The sequence below is a fragment of the Heterodontus francisci genome, chromosome 10, assembly GCF_036365525.1.
Source record: "Heterodontus francisci isolate sHetFra1 chromosome 10, sHetFra1.hap1, whole genome shotgun sequence".
Lineage (NCBI taxonomy): Eukaryota > Metazoa > Chordata > Chondrichthyes > Heterodontiformes > Heterodontidae > Heterodontus > Heterodontus francisci.
Genome location: NC_090380.1, coordinates 63,382,259 through 63,404,590, shown reverse-complemented (window position 1 = coordinate 63,404,590; position 22,332 = coordinate 63,382,259).

The window sequence follows — 22,332 nt, the reverse complement described above, 5'->3', positions numbered from 1 at the left end:
TGGAGAAACTTGAGGGACTAAAAGTTGACAAAATCCCCAGGCCTACATCCTAAGGTTCTAAAAGAGGAAACTGCAGACATGTGGATGCACTGGTCCTGATTTTCCAAAATTCTCTAGATTGTAGAACAGTCCCAGTGGATTGGAAGTTAGCAAATGTAACACCGTTATTCAAGAAAGGAGGGAGAGAGAAAACAGGGAACTACAGGCCAGTATCCTGACATCAGTACTCAGGAAAATGCTGGAATCTATTATTAAGTAAGTCTCAACAATGCATTTGGAAAACAATAGTATGATCAAACAGAGTCAACATGATTTTATGAAAGAGAAATCGTGTTTGACAAATTTATTAGAATTTTTTGAGGATGTAACTAGTATGGTGGATAAAGTGGAGCCAGTAGATGTAATATACTTGGATTTCCAAAAGGCATTCGATAAAGTGCTATACAAAAGGTTAATATGAAAGATAAGGGCTCATGGAGTTGGGAGATAATATAATAGCATTGATGGAGGATTGGTTATTAGACAGGAAGCAGAGAGTAGGGATAAACGGGACACTTTCAAGCTGGCAGGCTGTAACTAGTGGAATGCAGCAAGGATCTGTGCTGTGGCCTCAACTATTTACCATCTACGTTAATGACTTGAACAAATAGACTGAGAGTAATGTATCTAAGTCTGCTGGCGATACAAAGTGAGGTGGGAATGTAAGCTGTGAGGAGAACACAAAGAGGCTTCAAAGAGATCTAGATAGGCTAAGTGAGTGGGAAACAAGGTGGCAGATGGAATTTAATGTGGGGAAGTGTGAGGTTATTCACTTTGGTAGTGAGAATAGAAAAGCAGAATATTTTTAAAAGGCGTGAAACTTTTAAATGCTGATGTTCAGAGAGATTTGGGTGTACTCGTACAAGGAACAAAGAAAGTTAGCATGCAGGTACAGCAAATAATTAGGAAGGCAAATGACATGTTGGCCTTTATTGCAAGGGGTTTGGAATACAAGAACAAGGAAGTATTGCTGCAATTGTACAGGGCTTTGGTGAGACCACACCGGAATACTGTGCGCAGTTTTGGTCTCCATCTTAGGAAGGTTATACTTGCATTGGAGGTAGTACAACAAAGGTTTCACTAGATTATACCCTGTGATGAGAGGCTGAGTAAATTGGACCTATATTCTCTGGAGCTTAGAAGAATGAGAGGTGATCTCATTCAAACATTCAAGATTCTGAAGGGGTTGAGAGTGTCGACACTGAGAGGTTGTTTCCCCTGGCTGGGGAATCTAGAACACGGGGGCACAGGCGCAGGAGAAGGTGTTGATCATTTAAGACTGAGATGAAGAGGAATTTCTTCGGAACTGCCTATCCCAGAGGGGTGTGGATGCTCCATCATTGAGTATATTTAAGACTGCGATAGACAGGTTTTAGGTCTATCAGGGAATCAGGAGAAATGAGGAATGACAGCAAAATGGAGTTGAGGCAAAAGATCAGCCATGATCACATTGAATGGCGGAGCAAGCTCAAGGGCCATACGGTCTACTTCTACTCCTATTTCTTATGTTAGTAGTGGTGCTACTGAAACACTCTCCATTAGAGAGAAACAGTTGGTAATATATAGCTTGAGGGACACCACTTCTCAAGCCTGGGGCAAGGTGAAGGGGCAGGCCTCCATGAACTACCACAGCTGGTATGGGGATTGAACCCGTGCTGTTGGCATCTTTCTGCATCACACTCTAGCCAACTCAGCTAACCAAACCCCCATCCATTACTGATACTAGTTTTTTTTATTCCAGATTTATTTAATTAACTGAATATAAATTTCCTAGCTGATTTCCCCACCCAGAGTAAATTCTGTACCCTCAGAGTCTCTTCCGCATGGTGTTTAACATGAAGGATACTGATTCATCAGCTGAGAGACAGCAGTAGGTGGTGATCAGCAGGAGGTTTGCTTGCCAGTGTTTTCCCTGATGCCATGAGACCTCATAGGGTCCACAGTGACTGTTGACGGCTCCCAGGGCCACTTCCTCCTGACTGTAAATCACTGTGCTGCCACACAGCGAGGAGTCTGGGACATTGTGATTCTGAGTGTGACTATGTCAGGCTGCTACTTGACTAGTATGTGGGGCAGCTCTCCCAGTTTTGGCACAAGTTTCCAGATGTTAGTGAGGAGGACTTTGCAGGGTCGGCTAGGTGTGTTTTTGTCATTTCTGAATCCAATAACTGGGTTAATCCTGTGGTGCATCTGATTTTATTGGTATTATACTTTGTTGTAGTTTGATTCAGTGGCTTACTAGGCCATTTCAGATAACAGTTAAGAGTCAACCACATTGTTGTGAGTTATTGAGTCACAAATAGAACAAACTAGCTAAGGGTGGCAGACATCCTTCGCTAATGGGAATTACAATCAGGTCATTCCATGATCACCATTACTGATTGTTGTTGCTTTTCTAGCTGTCGTCCCAAAGGATCATAGGCACCTCTCTCCATTAGAGGGAGACAGTTGGCAATGTATAGCTTGAGCAGCACCACTCTTCAAGCATGGGGCAAGGCGAGGAGACAGGTGTCCATGAAATATCACAGCTGGTACAGAGATTGAACTCATGCTATTCTGCATCACGCTGGAACCATCTAGCCAACTGAGCTAACCAACACCTACCTACCCCTCCCTCTCTCTCTCATGAATTCATGTCTCTGGCTCATTAGTCCAGGCCTCCAGGTTACTAGTCCACTAACATAACCACTATGTTGCCATTTAGGAGGGCCATTGTCTCACAGAGTGATCAACACTTGGAATGTATTTCTTGACAAAATGATTTAGGCAAACACTGCAATCACTGCTCCGGTTTCCTCCCACATGCCAAAGACTTGCAGGTTGATAGGTAAATTGGCCATTAGCAATTGCCCCTAGTATAGGTAGGTGGTAGGGAAATATAGGGACAGGTGGGGATGTGGTAGGAATATGGCATTAGTGTAGGATTAGTATAAATGGGTGGTTGATGGTCGGCACAGACTCGGTGGGCCGAAGGGCCTGTTTCAGTGCTGTATCTCTAAACTAAACTAAACATTCCAGAAACAGTTGGATGCTGCAATGAGGGCTGTGTGGTATTGTTCTACATAGCTGTCGTGAGATAGGCTGAATGGCCTTCCTCATAGGTACTTTGTGGTCTTCTGAAGAGTTATGCGCTATTTTCTACAAGATAAAATGTTGAAATATTCAAAAACCTGATAGAAAGGATTTTAATATTTTTAGCCCACCATGTTTGAGTGAGTGTGCAGTGCCACCATGTGGAAGGATAGTGATTTGCATCTGCCATTCTCGACTGTGTGATCTGATCACTTGCTAGCAGTGTTGCTGAAGAGACCTGTCCTTTCTTCGTGAGTGGATAAATCAGAAAGTAAGTAGAACAATGCTTTCCACTTTTTTTTTCTATTTTAACATTTAAAAAGATCTAGGCTCTGTAAGCATTCCGATTGATACATTAAGGTGGATTTCTGATTAATTTAACCAATAGACTGTGTTTACTGTAGGGGGACTGAGGCAAAGGTGGAGATGGGTGATGTTACTGAACTGGAACTAGGTATTCTTTGTGATGGACAGCATGTGGGTGGAATTGTATACAATCCTGTTTAACCTGAGACAGTGGGCAGAGAAGGGAGTGGAATTATTGGCAAGGGAACAAGGTTTGTGGGAAGGACAATGAAATTGGTGGCAAGGGTATGGTGTTTACAGTGGGTCCGAAGACATTGGTTTGGATTTTAGCATAAGAAGAATGGTGAGGTTATTTGGTCACTATTATTAAAGAGTAAATTGTACAGCAACTTCCACTGTCTGCACCTCAATAATTAAACATGGAAACCAGGCAGATGCTGTTCGAAATAAAAAGAGGAAATGCTGGAAATACTCAGCAGGTCAGGCATATCTGTGAAGAGAGAAACAGAGTTAACATTTCAGGTGGATGACCTTTGTCAGAACTGGGAAAAGTTAGAGATGTAACATGTTACATCATATTTCATCTGGGTGACAGTGGCAAACCTCATGTATTCCCCATCACTGGTTGCCCTGAGAAGATGGTGGTGAGTCTCAACCTTGAATTGCTACAGGCCTAATACTGATGCTGCTTGGTAGAAAATTTTAGGAGTCTGATCCAGCAACAAGGAAGGAACAGCAGTTTATGTGTATGTCAGGATGTTGTGTGATTTAGAGGGAACATAAAAACATGAGTAGACCATTCAGCCCATACAGCCTGTTCTGCCATTCAGTTAGATCACAGCTGACCTGTACCTCAACTCCATTTACCAACCTTTTCACCAGATCATTGAATCGTTGAGTGATGCAGCACAGAGGGAGGCCATTCTCCCATTGTGCCTGTGCTGGCTCTTTGAAAGGGCTATATAATTAATCTCCTCCTCCTGCATAGCCCTGCAAAATTCTCCCCTTCACGTATTTATCCAATTCCCTGTTGAAAGTTACTATTGAATCTTCTTCCACCACTCCAGATCGTAACAACTCACTGCATAAAATAATTCTCCTCATCTTGTCTCTGGTTCTTTTGCCAATAGCTTAAATCTGCATCTGTTGGTTCCTAACCTTATACCATTGGAAATTTTTTTCTCCTTATTTACTCTATCAAAAGCCTTCATGATTTTGAACACTTCTATTAAATCTCCTTTAAACCTTCTCTGCTCTAAGTAGAACAACACCCGTTTCTCTAGTTTCTCCACATAACTGAAGTCACGCATCACGGGCACCATTCTAGTAATTCTCCTCTGCGCCCTCTCTAAGGCTTTGACATCCTTCCTAAAGTGTGGTGCCCAGAATTGAAAACAATACTCCATCTGGGGCCTATACAATGATTTATAAAGGTTTAGCATAACTTTCTAGCTCTTGTACCCTGTGCATCTGTTTATAAAGCCAAGGATCCTGTATGCCCTTTTAACAGACTTCTCAATGTCCTGCCACCTTCAAAGATTTAGATGCATACATCCCAGGTCACTCTGTTCCTGCACCCCTTTTAACATTGTACCTTTTAGATTATATCACCTCTCCTCATTCTTCCTACCAAAATGCATCTCTTTACACTTCTCTGAGTTAAATTGCATCCATCACATGTCTGCCCATTTCACTAGCCAACCTATGTCCTCATGAAGTTTATTATTATCGTCCTCACTGTTTACTATATTTCTGAATTTTGAGTTGTCTGCAAACTTTGATATTATGCAATTTATACCCAAGTCCACTTGTTCTCGTTGACTATAAGTGTCAAGAAAACCGTGGTCATGAGACAAGGTGTTGCATTCTGCCCCTGATCACACTAAATAACACCCCACTGGAAGTGGTTAGCAAATTCTGCTACCTTAGGTCCACTGTGACAGACAAACTGTCCTTTGATGCAGAACTCGATACACGTATAGGGAAAGCAGCTACCACCTTTGGCTGACTTGCGAAACGCACATGTGATATGAGTACTTCCCTCCAGTCCAAAAAATAACCATTCAACATTGTTCTCTGTTTTCTGTCTCTTAGGACCAAGCTGATGGCTTATAAGGCCTGTGTTCTCAGCACCTTGCTGTATGGCTGTGAAATATGGGTGGCTTCCAGCTACCAGGAAAAGAAGCCCAATAATTTCCATCTTGGCTGTCTACGGTGCATTTTGGGTATATCCTGGCTAGACAAAATCACAAATACAGCAGTCGTCTCAAAGGCAGAGCTCCCAAGTGGGTTGGTACTAATCAAACAGAGGCATCTTCCATGGCTTGGACACATCCACAGGATGGAAGATGGTTGCATACCCAAGGATCTTATGTATGGTGAGGTAGCTGGGGCCAGACGACCAGTGGGGCACCCAAAGCTCCACTTCAAGGATGCTTGCAAGCATGACATGTAGGCCCTAAATATCAACTATCACACTTGGGAATCACTAGCTGACTAGAGAGAGTGAAATGGTGACATATCCTGTGGACTGGTGTGCACTACCACGATGACCAGTTGCTACAGCAGCTTGGCAACAGGCACCAACATCAAAAGCACAACACACAGCATCACTTGGCAGCTTCATGTGCAGTATTTGTGACAGAACCTGCCTCTCAAGGATTGACCTTCACAGTCATCAGCAAAGGTGCATCAAGAGAAGACACCCCATTTAAATGGATTGTTTGCTGCGTGGCCATCATCTTTTGTAGATGGAAGGATGCCAACCATGCACAAGTCCAGGTCATCAAAAAAAGCAATGGTTCTAATAATGACCCCCAGGAGGACACCACTGTGTACTTCCCTCCAGTCCAAAAAATAACCTTTCAACATTGTTCTCTGTTTTCTGTTTCTTAGTTAATTTCATATCTGTACTGCCACTGTCCCATTAATCTCATGTGCTTCAATTTTACAATGTATTATATGTGGTAGCTTATCAAAAACCTTCTGAAAGTTGATATCCACAACATCCATTGCACAGCAGCAGAACTGTTCTGATGAAGGTCATTGACCTGAAACGTTAACTCTATTTCTCTCTCCACATATGCTGAGTGTTTCTAGCATTTTCTGTTTTATTTCAGATTTCCAGCTGCAGCAGTATTTTGTTTTTTTGCTTATATTGTTTCCAATTACCATGTTGGTGTTTTATTGATTCATTCACGGGATGTGAGCATTGCTGGCAAATCCACCATTGTTGTGCCTATCCCTAATTATCCATGAGAAGGTGGTGGAGTGCTGCTAGGTCAGGAGTCCCAGGCTTTTGAAACAATGCCGATGAAGGAACGGCAACATAGTTCCAAGTCAGAATGGTTTATGACTTGCAAAAGAACCTGCAGGTGTTGATGTACCATGTGTCTGCTGCCGGTATTCTTCTAGGCAGTAGAGGTTGGGGGTTTGTAACGTGCTGTCGAAGGAGCCTTGCAGGTTGCTGCAGTGCATCTTATAAGATGGTACACACTGTTGTCATTGTGTGCCTGTGGTAGACGGAGTGAATGTTTAAGCTGGTTGATGTGGTGCCAATCAAGTGGGGTGCTTTGTTCTGGACAGTGTCATGGTTTTGATCTTTTTGAGTGTTGTTGGAGCTGCATGCATCCAGGCAAGTGGAGAGTATTCCATCACACTCCTGACCTGTGCCTTGTAGATGGCGGACAGGCTTTGGGGAGTCAAAAGATGAGTTACACACCACAGTTTACCCAGCCTCTGACCTGCTTTTGTAGCCACAGTATTTATATGGCTGGTCCAGCTAAGTTTCTAGTCAATGGTAACCCCCCCAGGACATTAATGGTGGTAATGCCTTTGAATGTCAAAGGGAAATGGTTAGACTGTCTCTTGTTTCGGATGGTCATTGCCCGGCACTTGTGTGCCGCGAATGTTACTCGCCACTTATCAGTCCAAGCCTGAATGTAGTCCAGGTCTTGCTGCATGTGGACTGCTTCATTATCTGAGGAGTTGCAAATGGAACTGAACACTGTGCAATCATCAGCGAGCGTCCCCACTTCTAACTTATGTGGGAGGGAAGGTCATTGATGAAGTAGCCAAACATGCTTGGGCCTAGGACACCACACTGAGGAACTCCTGCAGTGATGTCCTGGGGCTGAGATAATTGGCCTCCAACAACCACAACCATCTTCCTTTGTATTAAGTATGAGTCCAACCAAAGAAGAGTTTACCCCCTGATTCCCATTGACTTCAAATTTTACTAGGACTCCTTGATACCACACTCAGTCAAATGCTGCCTTGATATCAAGGGCTTTTTGTCTCTTTTGCTTCTTTTGTCCTTGTTTGGACCATGGCTGTAATGAGGTCTGAGCCAAGTGGCCCTGGCAGAACCCAAACTGAGCATTGGTGAGCAGGTTTTTGGTGGGAAAGTGCTGCTTGATAGCACTGTCGATGACACCTTCCATCACTTTGCTGATGATTGAGAGTAGACTGATGGGGAATAACTAGCCAGATTGAATTTGTCCCGTTTTTGTGGACAAGAAATACCTGGGCAATTTTCCACTTTGTCGGGTAGATGCCAGTGTTGTAACTGTAGTGGAATAGCTTGGTTAGAAGCATGGTTAGTTCTGGAGCACAAGACTTCAGCACTACACCCGGGATGTTGTTGGGGCCCATAGTCTTTGCTGTATTCAGTATACTCAGCTGTAGATATCACATGGAGTGAATCACAGAATCACAGAATTGTTACAGCACTGAAGGAGACCATTCGGCCCATCGTGTCTATACCAGCTCTCCGAGTGAGCAATTCACTTAGTGCCATTCCCCACCTTCTCCCCATAATCCTGTACATTATCCCTTTTAAATGCTTCTATTGAACCTTCCTCCTTCGCATTCTCTGGCAGTGCATTCCAGATCCTAACTACTTTCTGCGTGAAAAAGTTTTTCCTCGGTCGCTATTGCTTCTTTTGCCAATTACCTTAAATCTGTACCCTCACATTCTTGATCCTTTCATGAATGGGAACAGTTTCTTCCTCTCTACTCTGTCCTCATGATTTTGAATACCTCTATCAAATCTCCTCTTAGCCTTCTTTTCTCCAAGGAAAACAGTCCCAACTTCTCCAATCTATCTTTGTAAATCAAGTTCCTCATCCCTGGGACCATTCTCATGAATCTTTCTGTATTCTCTCCAATGCCTTCACATCTTTCCTTAAATACGGTGCCCAGAACTGGACTCAATACTCCAGCCGAGGTCGAACGAGTGTCTTATACAAATTCAATATAACCTCCTTGCTTTTGTACTCTATGCCCTTATTAATAAAGCTAAGGCTACTGTATGCTTTTTTTTCTAGTTATGCTCTTCCTCACAAGTGTCTCTCCCTGTGCCAACGCACTCAAACTCTTCCATAATTTTAAAGGTCACTGTTAAGTCACCCCTCAGTTTTCTCATTTCAAGAGAAAACAGGCCTAGCCTCCTCATCCTTTCCTGCTAGTTATAACCCTCCAGTTCCAGTGAATTGAAATGGCTGGAGAGTGGCATCAGTGATAGTGGGGCCACCAGTGTTGAGTATATTTACCAGTCCCAATGATCGATGTGACTCCAGTGTGGTACAGTGGTACTTTATTAAGTTTTACAAAAGAGTCAACACCTCTATGTGCCTTTGCAGTAGCTTATGGTACCGGATGAGATTATATCACCTGTGCCGTGCTGGGTAGAGTTTGTGCTCACTTGGTAGAAGTCTTCAAGGAAGCTTCCACTGTGCTTGGGGGTCACAATCTTTGTCTGTCACCCCAATCCTGCCTGGGATATCCCCTGTTTGGTAACTCTTGACTGCAGCCTGCCTGGGTAAATCGGCCATTATAAATTGCCCCTAGTATAGGTAGGTGGTTGGGGAATTGAGGGAAGGTGGGGATGTGGGAGGAATATGGGATTAATGTAGCATTAGTAGAAATGGGTGGTTGATGGTTGGCACAAGCTTGGTGGGCCGAAGGACCTGTTTTGGTGCTGTATCTTGAAATAAAAACTTGCATTTATATAGCACCTTTCATGATATCAGGATATCCCAGGTGCTTTACAGAAAATAAAGTACTTTTGAAGTGTAGTGTTACGACCAGGTGAGAAAGAGGTCTAAGGTTCCCTTTCAGCCTTCACGTGGTCTTGCCATAACAGGGTTTAATTTTAAACACACTGTGTTTTTAGTTCCCTCTTGGTGAATCCTTGTTCACCACTCTCCAATTATAAGGCAAAGAAACCAGCACAAACAGGCTTTCTTAGGTTTAAAGAAGAAAAGTTGAAATTTATTAAACTTAAGCGTAAACTCTAATTTGGTTGGTGCCTACGGACACACGACACGCGCCACGCTAACATGCATATGTGATACACACATGCAAATAGAGACAGAAAAGAGCAGAAGAAAAGTAAAGTGGAAAAGTTTGAGGCAATATCTGAAGAGTTGTTGTTACGGTTCTTTGAGCTCACTGTAGAGTCCTTGATTGTTGGTAGATCTTGCTTTTTGTTGGGGCCCAGTAGTCTTCTTAAACCTTGTTCACTGTAGAAGACTTTTCTCTCTTGGGGTTCATGTGTCTTCAATGGATTTAGAAGCTTGTGAGAAAGAGATGGCAGCAAACAGGAGAGATCTTCTCAGTCCAGCAGCAGACACTCTGAGTTCAAACTCTCTGTGGCCAGTTCAAATGAAAACCCTGGAACAACCATGTAGTCATGTGACCAGCTGGTCTAACCAGCCCTGGCCCTTGGGGATTGTATCCTCCTTAGCAGGCCCTGGACTGCGCTTCCTCACTTTCGATGTTTATTAGTATATAACTGTTTTTTTCCAGCCATGGCTGATCTGTTTAACAAGTAATTTCCTCGCTCAAACAACAATTGAAAATGAATATTCATGACAAAATTGATGTGCCTCATTCTTGGCAGGTGGGGGCCGAGCACCTCCACACCCAGTGGAATAAAATGCGATTTGAGAAAAGCGCATTTCATTAAAAGGGTCGAGAAAAAAATATGATACAGAAAAAAAACATGCATTTCTCTCATTCCTTCACAAATCCTAAAACTTATTAAAATCGCCCCTTTTTTGGCATCCCAATAAATACATGGCTCCTTTTTGGGGAAATTGCTTTTCCGTTTGCCCATTTCCATGGCGGCCTAGGGTCTTTGTTTCTGTTGAGGTCTGAAAAGTGCGGGGGAGTAAATTTAATTGGCCCTAAGCTGGAATGTTTTTTTCTCAGGAGAGTCAGTAGTGGGTGGGTCTATTCTGAACTCTCTTTCAGTGCTTTGCTGAGTCATGCAAAGGCTTTTGACTTTGGGGGATGGATGGTTTTCTTTGGTTCTGACTGTGGGAGAGGATTCTTTGATAATCTCCCCTTTGGATACTCCTGTCTGCATGTATTTGTGCAGACTCTACTGCACTTCCCTGTGGCACCGAGTAGGTGAGGCATCACCCTCACAGTTTCTCTGCCCCTAGAGGTCTTTCTTTGTCTCTGCAGGTTCCTGTAAATGCTGTCAGCAACTCTGGTGAGGTGCTTCTTGCGTCTGCATATATGTAGGAGGATGTGGGGTCTAACATTTCACATTTTTTGGGTTTGGCTGACCAGACAGTAGGGGTTTTCATCCGGGATTCCTCCCACACTTCCTTTAACTTGCCCTCTTGGTCACTTTTTTCCCTTCCCTATCTCACCTTTTGCCAGCCTTGCGCCTGCCTGTCCCTTTTTGTCCTCGGCAGGGGTCCCTTACAGTTCACCAGCCCTCTGCTGGAGGGTCCGCCCAAAACCGGTACAGGACTTAGGGGTGCAGGTTTCACTGTAGGTTGGGGTTTCCCCTCAACCTGGCACATGTGGCAGCTCCAGCAGTACTCCGCCACATCTTTGTGGAATTTTTGTCAGTCAAACTGCTGTCTAATGTGGGCTTTGGTCTTTCATATAGCAGCATGTACAGCCACTGTAGTCTTGTGGGCCCTTCTTAATATTTCTCTCTGGTGCTTCTGTGACACTACTAACTGGTGAACTACTGTCCACTCCTTGCTCTCAGGTCTGTGAGGAGAACTCAATTTCCTCATCAGTACCTCATTCTTTAAATAGTAGCAAGTAGGGCCTCCCTCTGCTTCACTTTCAGACTGGGCGGCCGACGCTAACTCTCGCACTACTGGGTCGGCTCACCTAGGGAAAATCCATTTAATTCATTCCCAGGGTCTCCTAAGTTTCCACAGAAAGTCTCAGACTGACAGACCTCATGGTCATCTGCCTGAAGTACCAATGCAGTCTCCTCTGGGGGAGCTGGTTTGATCATGGCCTGATCCACTACGCATTCAGGGAAACTGCAGGTGTCCGTCTCCCGCCACTGCCCACTCTCTCTGACCTCCTGGGGTCTTTCTTTCACTACTGAGGGGGGCTACCACCTTCACCCCCACCAAATCATTACCTAGGAGCAGGCCAACCCTGTCCACAGGCAAACTAGGGACAATCCCCTACGGTCACCAGTCCTGAAACTAAGTCACACCCCAGGTGCACCCGGTGTACAGGTACAGGCATACACTGCCCTCCAATAACATTCACCACTATTCTGGTGTTTACTGCACTATCAGGAGGAAAGGTCAGGCCTTTTCCCAGTAAAAAGGATGTAGTGGCCCCTGTGTCCCTGAGAATTACTATGGGCTTGTTTGCCGCACTCGAGGGATAGGGGTTACTTTCCCTTCAGACACAAAACCCTGATAACCTTCAGGAATCCTATTAAATTTTCCTGCACTTGCAGCTGTAAGCTTCCTGGATCTCACTCTTACTACAGTTAAATTCACAGCTTGTTCTGCTGTGCTTTCCATCAGGGTCTCCTTCACTGAGCGGGTGTGCCCTGATTAACCCTACAGGTTTTCCCTTTAGTTTCCAGCAGTCAGCTTTGAAATGCCCTGCTTTATTACAATGGAAGCACACAGGTCTCCGGGTCTCACACTTGCTTACAGTACCTTCCTTTTTGGCTAGAGGAGACCCCCCTGTGTCTCCTGCTTTACTTTCTCTCCCAGGACTGCTTGGGCTTCTATCACCTTCCCAGCCTTTGGTCCCTTTCGGATTTGTGGGGGTGACTAGGAAAGGGTCTCCCCGCGAAACCGACTTATAAATTTAAGCAAACTCATCAGCCAGGACAGCCACTTGTCAGGCTCCCTGAACCCGCTGCTCCACTACATGGGTCTTTATGGAGAGTGGAAGAGAGTGTTTAAATTCCTCTAACAGAATTACTTCTCTGAGATTCTCATAGCTGAGCTGTACTTTAAGAGCCTTCAGCCACTAGTCAAAAGCCAGCTGCTTACTTCTTTCAAACTCCAGATAGGTTTGATTAGCTAGCTTCTTGAGGGTTCTAAACTTTTGGCAATAGGCTTCAGGTACTAATTCATATGCCCTGAGGATAGCACTTTTTGTCAGTTCATAACTTGATGAACTCTTATCTGGCAACAGGGAATAAACCTCATGGGCTTTTCCAGTTAGCTTCCTTTGCAGTAAAAGAGACCAGGTCTTAGCTGGCCATTTTAGCTTCCTTGCCAGTTTCTGAAAGGACACAAAAATCTTCTACATCTTCCTCATTGAATTTTGGAGTTAATTGAGCTAGTTTTAACAATTCTGTACCCATCCCTGAATTATGCTCCTCCATATTGGCCATGCCTTAACTGGGGTTACTCTGTCACCCCCTAGTTAACTCAAGCCACTTCAGCTCTCTTTCTTCACATTCATTGCAGAATATTCTTTCTTGTTTTTGTTTGCATTTCTTGTTTTTATTTCAGATTTCCAGCATCCGCAGTATTTTGCTTTTATACTTTCTCTCTCCCTCTCCTGCCTTTCATTTTCTTCATGTTCCTTCTGGAAGGCTCTTTCTTTCTCCCTCTCCTGCCCCCTCTCTCTTTTTTCTGTCTCTCCCTTTCTCTTTCTCTTTTCCTGTCTTCTAATTAAAGTTTCCTTTGTTCCAACTGTATCTTTGCTAGTAGTACCCTGTCTGGGTCTACTTCTAACACTGTTTCTGCTTCTTCAGATTCAAGGGAAAATGGTTGGCCACTAGTCTTAGGAGGTCAGACTTCCTATCCTGGCCATGTACAGTGATCCCACACTGCTCAGCCACTTTCCTCAACTCCTCCATAGACAGTGCTTTTAAGTTATCCCAAGTTACTTCATGCTGGCTTGGAGAGCTATGAGCTTCAGTTGCAGACATGTTAGCATTCAATCACACACAACCACAAGAAAACCTGTATTAAAATCTTGCTCTTTTTTGATTGGGAACAATTTCTCTTGTTTGCCTGTCAGTCAATTCCGGACACTAGCCCCCAAATTTCTGTTACGGCCCAGGTAAGAAAGAGATCTAGGGTTCCCTTTTGGCCTTCACCTGGTGAATCCTTGTTCACCACTTTCCAATTATAAGGGTTCCTTAGGTTTAAAGAAGAAAAGTTGAAATTTATTAAACTTAAACTTAAACTCTAATTCGATTGATGCCTACGGATACATGACACGCCCATGCTAATATGTATACGCGATACATTCAAATAGAGACAGAAAAGAGCAGAAGAAAAATAAAGTGGAAAAGTTTGAGGCAATATCTGAAGAATTGTTGTTACAGTTCTTCGAGCTCACTGTAGAGTCCTTGATTGTAGGTAGATCTTTTTGTTGAGGCCCAATATTCTTCTTAAACCTTGTTGGCTGTAGGAGACTTTTCTCTCTTGGGGTTCATGTGTCTTCAGTGGAATTAGAAGCTTGTGAGAAAGAGATGGGAGCAGACAGGTGAGAAATCTTCTCAGTCCAGGAGCAGACACTGTGAGTTCAAACTCTCTGTGGCCAGTTCAAACGAAAACCCTAGAACAGCCAGGTAGTCATGTGACCATCTGGTCTAACCAGTCCTGGCCCTTGGGGATTGTATCCTCCTTGGCAGGCCCTGGAATGCACTTCCTCACCTTCAATGTCTGTTAGTATGTAAATGTTTTTTCCAGCCACAGCTGATCTGTTTAACAAGTCATTTCCTCACTCCAACAACTGTTAAAAATCAATGTTCATAACAAAACTGATGTGCCTCATTCTTGGCAGGTGGGGGCATGGCTTGACAGTAGTCACTCTTGTAATGTAGGAAACGTGGCAGCTAATTTGCACACAGCAAGCTCCCACAAACAACAATGTGGAACTGACTAGATAATCTGTTTTGTGATGTTGATTGAGGGATAAATATTGGCTAGGACACCGGGGATAATTCCCGGCTCTTCTTTAAGATCATGCCACAGGATCCTTTACGTCCACCTGAGAGGGCAGATGGGTTTTCAGTTTAACTTCTTACCTAAAAGGTGGCGCCTCCAACAGTGCAGTACTCCCTCAGTACTGCACTGGAGTGTCAGCCTATATTTCTGTACTCACGTCCTCACCAGATGAGCCATAGCTCACTGTAGACACACAATACAGCATAAAGATCCTGTTAATGGGGCAATTTATGTTTCCAATGGCCTTCTACTTTGAAACCAATTAACAATTGAATAATTGTTCTGTATATGCCACATAAAACATACAACCATGATGCAGGTTTAACTGTTTTGTCTATGATTTCGGAGAGGAGCGACGCCTCTTGAGCAAGCACCAAGTGACATTACAGGGAATGCTTGATAGGCCCTTAAGGTCAATACAAAACAATATATTGAGTTCAGCAGAGAACAGCAGCAGGAAGAGCTGGTATTTTACAGAATGGCAAGGCTCTCCAATGTTCTCTTCCAACAGTCAGTGCGTTTTAGCCCTAATTTCAAGCTGACTGCTTGTTTCAACTACCATTGCCCATCCCCGACTATATCTGCTCATTGCTTTCCTCAGTGAGCTCTGGATCTTCTCTCAAATTTTGGCTTCAAATTCTTGGATTCACTGGATTTCTCTGGACATCAAGACTACCCTTCTGCACGGGACTAAACATGATAACACTGCAAGACTCAGCTGCTGTGTCTTTGATCTGCTGCTCTGTTATTTATATTTAAACTAGCTTTGATCAGCTTCAGCCCTTCCCCCATTGCTGCTTTGATGGAGGATCTGTGGGACTCAATCCCCTGCTGAGCCTATGTTTGGACTGTTTCTTCTGGTTGGTCAACTTCAGCAACAGTCTGGTTCCTGACCAGAACTACTCTGTCCTGGACTGAAGCACATCCCTTTACTGCTTCTGGATCATATGGTGACCTTCAACTTTTCCATTGTCTTTCTGTCCTGCAACTGATTCTGCATTCTTCCTGGATCTTCATTCCAAAGGGAATTCCTTCATAAGATCATAATAAATAGCAGTAGGAGGAGGCCATTAGGCCCCTTGAGGTTGCTCTGCCATTCAATAAGATCATAGCTGATCTGATTGTGGCCTCAACTCCACTTTCCTGCCAGCCCCCCATAACTCTTGGATTCCCTTGTTGCTCAGCCTCGAATATATTCAATGACCCAGCCTCCACTGCCGTCTGGGGAATAGAATTCCAAAGATTAATGACCCTCTGAGAGAAGAATTTCCTCCTCATTTCCATCTTAAATGGGAAACACCTTATTTTTAAACTCTGCCCGCCCCCCAGTTCTAGATTCCCCACTAAAGCCCAAATATAGTATTACTTTGTGGAAAAATGCTAAACCAGTCTGTCTTTTCATGCCTGGGAAGATTCCACACTAACTAATGAAGCTAGTCCAAAATCAACTAGAAGATATGACCAGGATGGGAGTCATTTCCCCTGTTACTGAACAGAGTGGTGTTCGGGAAAGGTTTAGGAACTGAAACCAAATGGTGATTTTCACATTTGTGTAGACTTAACTCAACTTAATAGGGCTGTGGCACAAGAAGTCCATCCGATGTCCTCAGTGGACAAAAGTTTGGCAAAGTTATCCAAAAGTACCATCTTCACGAAGCTTGACGCGAATAGTGGTTTTTGGCACGTTCCAATGGGTACGAAGTCAAGGTTATTGATAACCTTCATTACTCCATTTGGAAGATTTTGTTTTAACCGTCTATCACTCGATATCACACCACACTGAAAATATTCCAGAGAACTATGTCAAATATTTTACAGGGCTTTGAAGGTGTATATGCCATATGGATGACATCATAGTTCACAGTGAGTCCGTTGAAGAACATGGTCTGAGGGTTAAGTGCAGTTTTGAATCATTTGCAGGATAAAGGCCGAACACTTAATGAGAAGTGTGAGTTTTCAAAGACGTCCGTTCGATTTTAGGACACATTGTCAGCAATAGTGGAAAAATGGCAGACCCGCAAAAGACAAGAGCCATTAGCGAATTCTTACTTCTGTCCACGATCTTCAACGGTTTCTTGGTCAATGGTCAATCAGCTAGCAAAATTCCTACCTAATTTAGCGCAAGTTACTGAGCCTTTGTAACAACTATTAAGGAAAACTCAAGCATGGAGCTGGAATGCACATCAGGAACAAGCATTTCAAAGGATCAAGGAGATGCTGATTTCGCTGGATGTTTTAGTGCACTTCCAACCACAATTGCAGCTGACGCCTCGACTACAGGGATAGGGGCAATCCTTTTCCAAGAACAGCCAGATGGAAGTCAAAGACCTGTTTATTGTGCATCATAAACATTGTCTGACACTGAGATGTGATACACTGTGAGAGAGAAAGAAGCTCTCGCAGTCACCTGGGCTTGTGAGAAGTTTTCAGACTATATTAACGGCTTAAAGGTTGTCATAGAGACAGACCACAAACCCCTAGTTTCCTTACTTGATGAAAAGGAACTCGCTAGGATGCCTCTGAGAATCCAGAGATTCCGTTTGAGCTAATGAGGTTCTCGTACGAAATGATATACATACAGGGCAAGCAACATATGACAGCAGATGCAATGTTCAGAGCGATGGTTGACCATCCTATACAACAGAATGTTAACTTTATTAACAAACTTGATTCCTATTCTCAGGTCATTACATCACAATGGCCGGCACGTTCAAATAAACACCACCAAATTTGTCATGCATTGTTGCAAGATAAAAAATGCATCTATGTCTGTCAATATTGCAAGCAACGTTGGCCAGAACAGAGTCCTAAAGGTAAGAAGATGAAAATCTTCTTTGAACACAGAAGACACTTTACCATAGTGGATGATTTGCTGGTATATGATGAGAGACTGTTGATTCCAGAGTCACTCCAGGTAGAGGCCTTGGAGAAGATACACCAGGGTCATATGGGCATAACTAAACATACAGCATGGACTCAGGCGTCCGTGTGGTGGCCAAAATGTCGAAAGATATAGAAGAAATGATGTCAAATTGCCACTTTTGTGCAGTGCACAGCCAGGATCAGAGAGAACCTCTTAACTCGACCCAATTCCCAATAAGACCATGGGAACATCTAGCGATGGATCTATTCATCTTTGATGGAAAATCCTATCTGATTGCAGTCAATTACCTTTCAAGGTGGATCGAGGTTAAATATATGTACACAACAACAACTGAAACAGATATTCGAGCGTTACAAGAAATCTTTGCAACATTTGGTACACCTGATCAGATAGTGTCCGAGAATGGACCACAATTTGCAAACGATTACTTTGCGGAAAACTGGGGAATTATACACCTAACAAGTTCCCCCAGGTATCCACAATCTAATGGAGAAGCTGAACGAGCAGTCAGAGCTATTAAAGCACTGTGAAAGAAAAATCAAGAACGACAGAGCTACTCCATTGTTATGTGGATTAATACCATCCAAACTGTTAATGGGAAGAAAACTTTGAATGCAACTTCCAATCCTACCCAAGAAATTACTTCCAGGGCTACAAATCCAAGATTATCAGAGAGTTCAAGACAGGGAAATGTCTTACCGAAAGAAACAAGCTCATAATTATAACAGGAACCTGTCCATAACTGTCCCAGGAACTTACCGGCATTGTCAGAGGGCAAAATGTATGGGTATGAGACCAAAGCAGAGGAGTCATTATCTTAAGAGAGGAGAATCAACAGCGATCTTATTTAGTAAGAACTTCAGAAGGTTCCATATGTTGAAACAGAAGGAATCTTATTCCTATTCATCAACGACATCAGTCAGTCATTCATTTGGATGAATCAGATGTTGAACTTGACATTTAGAAAGCACCGGATACTACAAACCTCAATGAAGGCTGTCCAAGCCAAGCCACAAGAGTTCAGAGAAAGACTACCATTCTTCCGCATTTGACAACAACAAGATCAGGGAGAGTTGCGAAGCCTTCTGACAGGCCACGATCCATCATGATTCTATGGGTTCCCTGCCTCTTAGTCTGTTTCCTTGGGGCCCATTAAATTCCGCCCTCAGTGTCATATTTTGTTTTATAATGCCTCTATGAAGCACCTTGGGATGCTTTGTTACGCTAAAGGTGCTATATGGATACAAGTTGGAGTTGTTGTTGAGGGAGTGACTCCAGTTGCAATTCCAATGTGCATGTTAATAGAAGGGATTCAATTCATAAATGTGTAGATGTGTAAATGTGTAAATCTGTGGTGTAGCATGTGGAAAATTTCACTAGACAGTGCATGTTACTCTGGACCCATGATATTTCTATTCTTAGTCAATGTGAAGTCAGATATGGTGACCCTAAAGCAGTTTCTATTGCTAGCCTAACTTGTACAATCAAGTGAATTCCCAGAAGTAGTAACACATCTGATTGGGAGCTTGTCATTTATGGTAGAATGCAAGGATTGAGGTGGGGAAGGGAAGGAAACTAGTGTGCTGCTGCAGGGTTTAAGTACCCAATTTATTCTTACATAAAATAAACAAAAATAATGTACCATGAATACAAAATTGATGTTTCTATGTATCCATTTATTTTACATTATGGCTACAATAGTCAAATATCCATAAAATGAAGCAACTATTTTCAGTTCCAGTGGAAACACATGACATTATACTTTTAAAAAATTACTATTAATATATACAAATTTCATTCAGTATTCATGACTATTCTTTCCATTGCAAATATTTACAAGATTCTGCTTTTGTCTTTGAAATAGTATATCTTCTCATTTTTTTATGAACATGTTGGTTCCATGCATCTCGTTAACACCCAGTCAAGGTGCCTTAGTAGTTAGTACATGATGCACTCATTCCAAAAATTGCTTAAAATTATAAATAATTACAGTATTACTGGAATTAATGTGCAAAATTTTCAATCTTTTTCCTTTAAATATTGATTCATGTGATTTATTCTAACTTGTTTATGCATTCCTATCTCAAGTGATAGGCTTTTGCGTCAGTTTTTCCTTGTACCAGAGGTGGGGTAGGATACGAAGCATTCCACCCAGCTATTAGAGTTATAAAACCCAATTCAGAAGTCACAATCTGACAGGTAAGCTGAATCCAAGAAAATGTGACGGTCTGTCAAGGGATCAACTATCATGCTATTAGATTGCCACACTGGTGTTGATCTTGACATTCAAGTTAGAGCTTTGCATGTGCATTTCACACACACAAAGCAGAAAGATTTGCTGGAATACCAAACAGCTCACCACAGAAATTCCCAACTTGGGTGAAGAATCTTAAGTGTTGATGCGGTTAATTATTTTCTGTAGAATGTCCCAAAAGAAATGTATACACTTAATTTAGAAGACAATTAATTGTATTTTTGTCCTACTGACCAGCATATATTGAAGCTACAAATTCTTTCATTTTTTTTTAGACATTGCTGCATGGACTTTGAAGGTCTTTGTCATGTTTAGCACTTGTATGCTATAATGGGGCTTTCACATTTTAATGAGTGTACTGAACAGCCTTTAATGCATTATGAAACTCAAAATCCCTCATCTATTTTGCTATCAAGGAACCATATAACAGTGATTGACTTGACCAAACAAGTACACAAGTTTATTAATCTTTAACAATAAATATCTATTGAGCAAGATTTATTACATCTAAAGCTACAGTGAGCAATTTAGCAAGTTCTACATTTTCTATTCATTCGTATACGACAGCTTTAGCGTGTGCTTCATCAACATAGGGTTAGAATTTGAAAAGGCAATTCAGCCCATTAAGCATTTTCCTTCCAATAGGCTGTGTAGAATCTGCACTGTCATGGATTTTCCCCAAACAGGCTCTGTGATGAGTCAGCAGACACTCATCTCTCCAAGGCCATCGATAGGGGAAAGGGTGAGGGGGGATGTTGGGAATTCCTGGTCTTTGATCCTCAGTCAGCACCTGGTACAGTACTGGCACTAAAACCAGGAAAAGTGGGATCCACCTGGGGCCTGAATTCTCAAAGATTGGACAGGGAATTTTTTTTCAATAAAAAGCACACCCCTATCTGGGGCCATGATTCACAGCTTATCAGTGAAAGGGACCCAGCCCTGACCAGGCAATGCTTTGCACACTGGCCATAAAAATGTAAATCTAGCCCAGTGGGATTTTATGTCATGATCCAGAATGCAAACTGAACTGTTAGGAGTTGTCAGTGGGGTGGAAATGTGGATACCACAATTGACCTCAGTGCAGTGAGTTATGGAAAGGAGAAAGGATCAGCCAAGTTTCCACTCCTGACAGGCAAACTGACCCTTTCTGGAAGAGTGCATGCATGGATGTGAAATGATGATAGGATTGGGCTTAGCTGTGATGTCCTTCACATTGGAAAGCTTTCTGACACCCACTGTCAAGAGTCACATGTGAATAATGATCACTTTGGTAAGGTATTAGGGGTTGACACCTCCCTGTGGAACCGCAATCAGAAAAGGGAATTAATTCCTTCAGAAAACGGGAGCCGGGAAAATTGGAACAAGAGTAAAATACATTGGGCTGGATTTTAAGAGCCTGCCACCGATCTTGGCGGCGAGCTTAAAAAATAGCACACCAAAGAGCCGCCACAATCTCCCACGTGGTGGCCCATTTAAATATTCGGGGCGGCCCGAACCCCCACCCTCAATCACATGGAGGGACTGGGCTGTCTGTCATTAGTAATGGCGTCAGCTGCCTGTGTGTAGGCGCTGGCGTCATTTTTAAAGGGCAGCCTGCCCTGCCGGCATATTTACATTTTTAAAGATACACTCTGCCAAAATTTATTAAATAAATTTCTAATGCCCCTTTCACCCCCCACCCCCCAATAACAATTACATTAAATATTTGCCCTTCCCCACAAAGCACTTACCTTTTAAATCTGACCTTCCCCCATAACCCCCAGACCGCACAAGTTTAAAGTTCACCCCTTCCCACTATCCCCTATATCCATTACATTTATTTGACCCCATTCCTGCACTGAAAATCTTAACTCCTCCCCCATCCCCACCAGGGACACGCCGGCTTTCCCCAGATGGGGAATTGAAGGTGCAGGAGTGCCGGCTGCCACACTGAGGATTGTGGCGGGCCCGGAAGATTAAAGGTCAAGTTTATTTAAATGTATTCATACCAGGCATTTAAATATTGTAATTCAGTTCCCGTCACCCTGCAGCAGGGGGGACGCCAAGGAGTCTCGCTGCTGCCGGGAGGATTGGGCTGGGCCCTCCCGGCGTTGGCCTCCATGGCAGGCCTCTGCTGGAACAATAAAATCCAGCTCATTTGCTTAAAAATCTATGTAACAGAATAGAGCTATGCCCAATTAAAAAATGCTAATATTCCACAATGTAACTTGGTTAATTTGATAAGGTCAAAATCTTAGCATAATTAAATAGATGGCATTTAACTGCCTGGAAATTAATTTTGAGGGAAGCATAAAGCTTTCAAGATTATATCACTGGTTCTACTTCTGTTCTGAACACTCAAGGACCAATACAATAAAAAGCTAATGAGCTAATAGCAGCAACTGAAAGTGGCACTTCATTTAGGATTGTTAACAGGGTAACTTTCAAGCACTGGGGGTGAAAATTGGGAAACCTAGGCCACATTCCTGACTAATTTCCATCCATTAATACTAATGGATTAAAAATCATGTGAAGTGCACCTGCAACTTCCTGCTATGTCCTCCCAGCAGGTGAGACTTCATGCTGGGAGCCTGCAT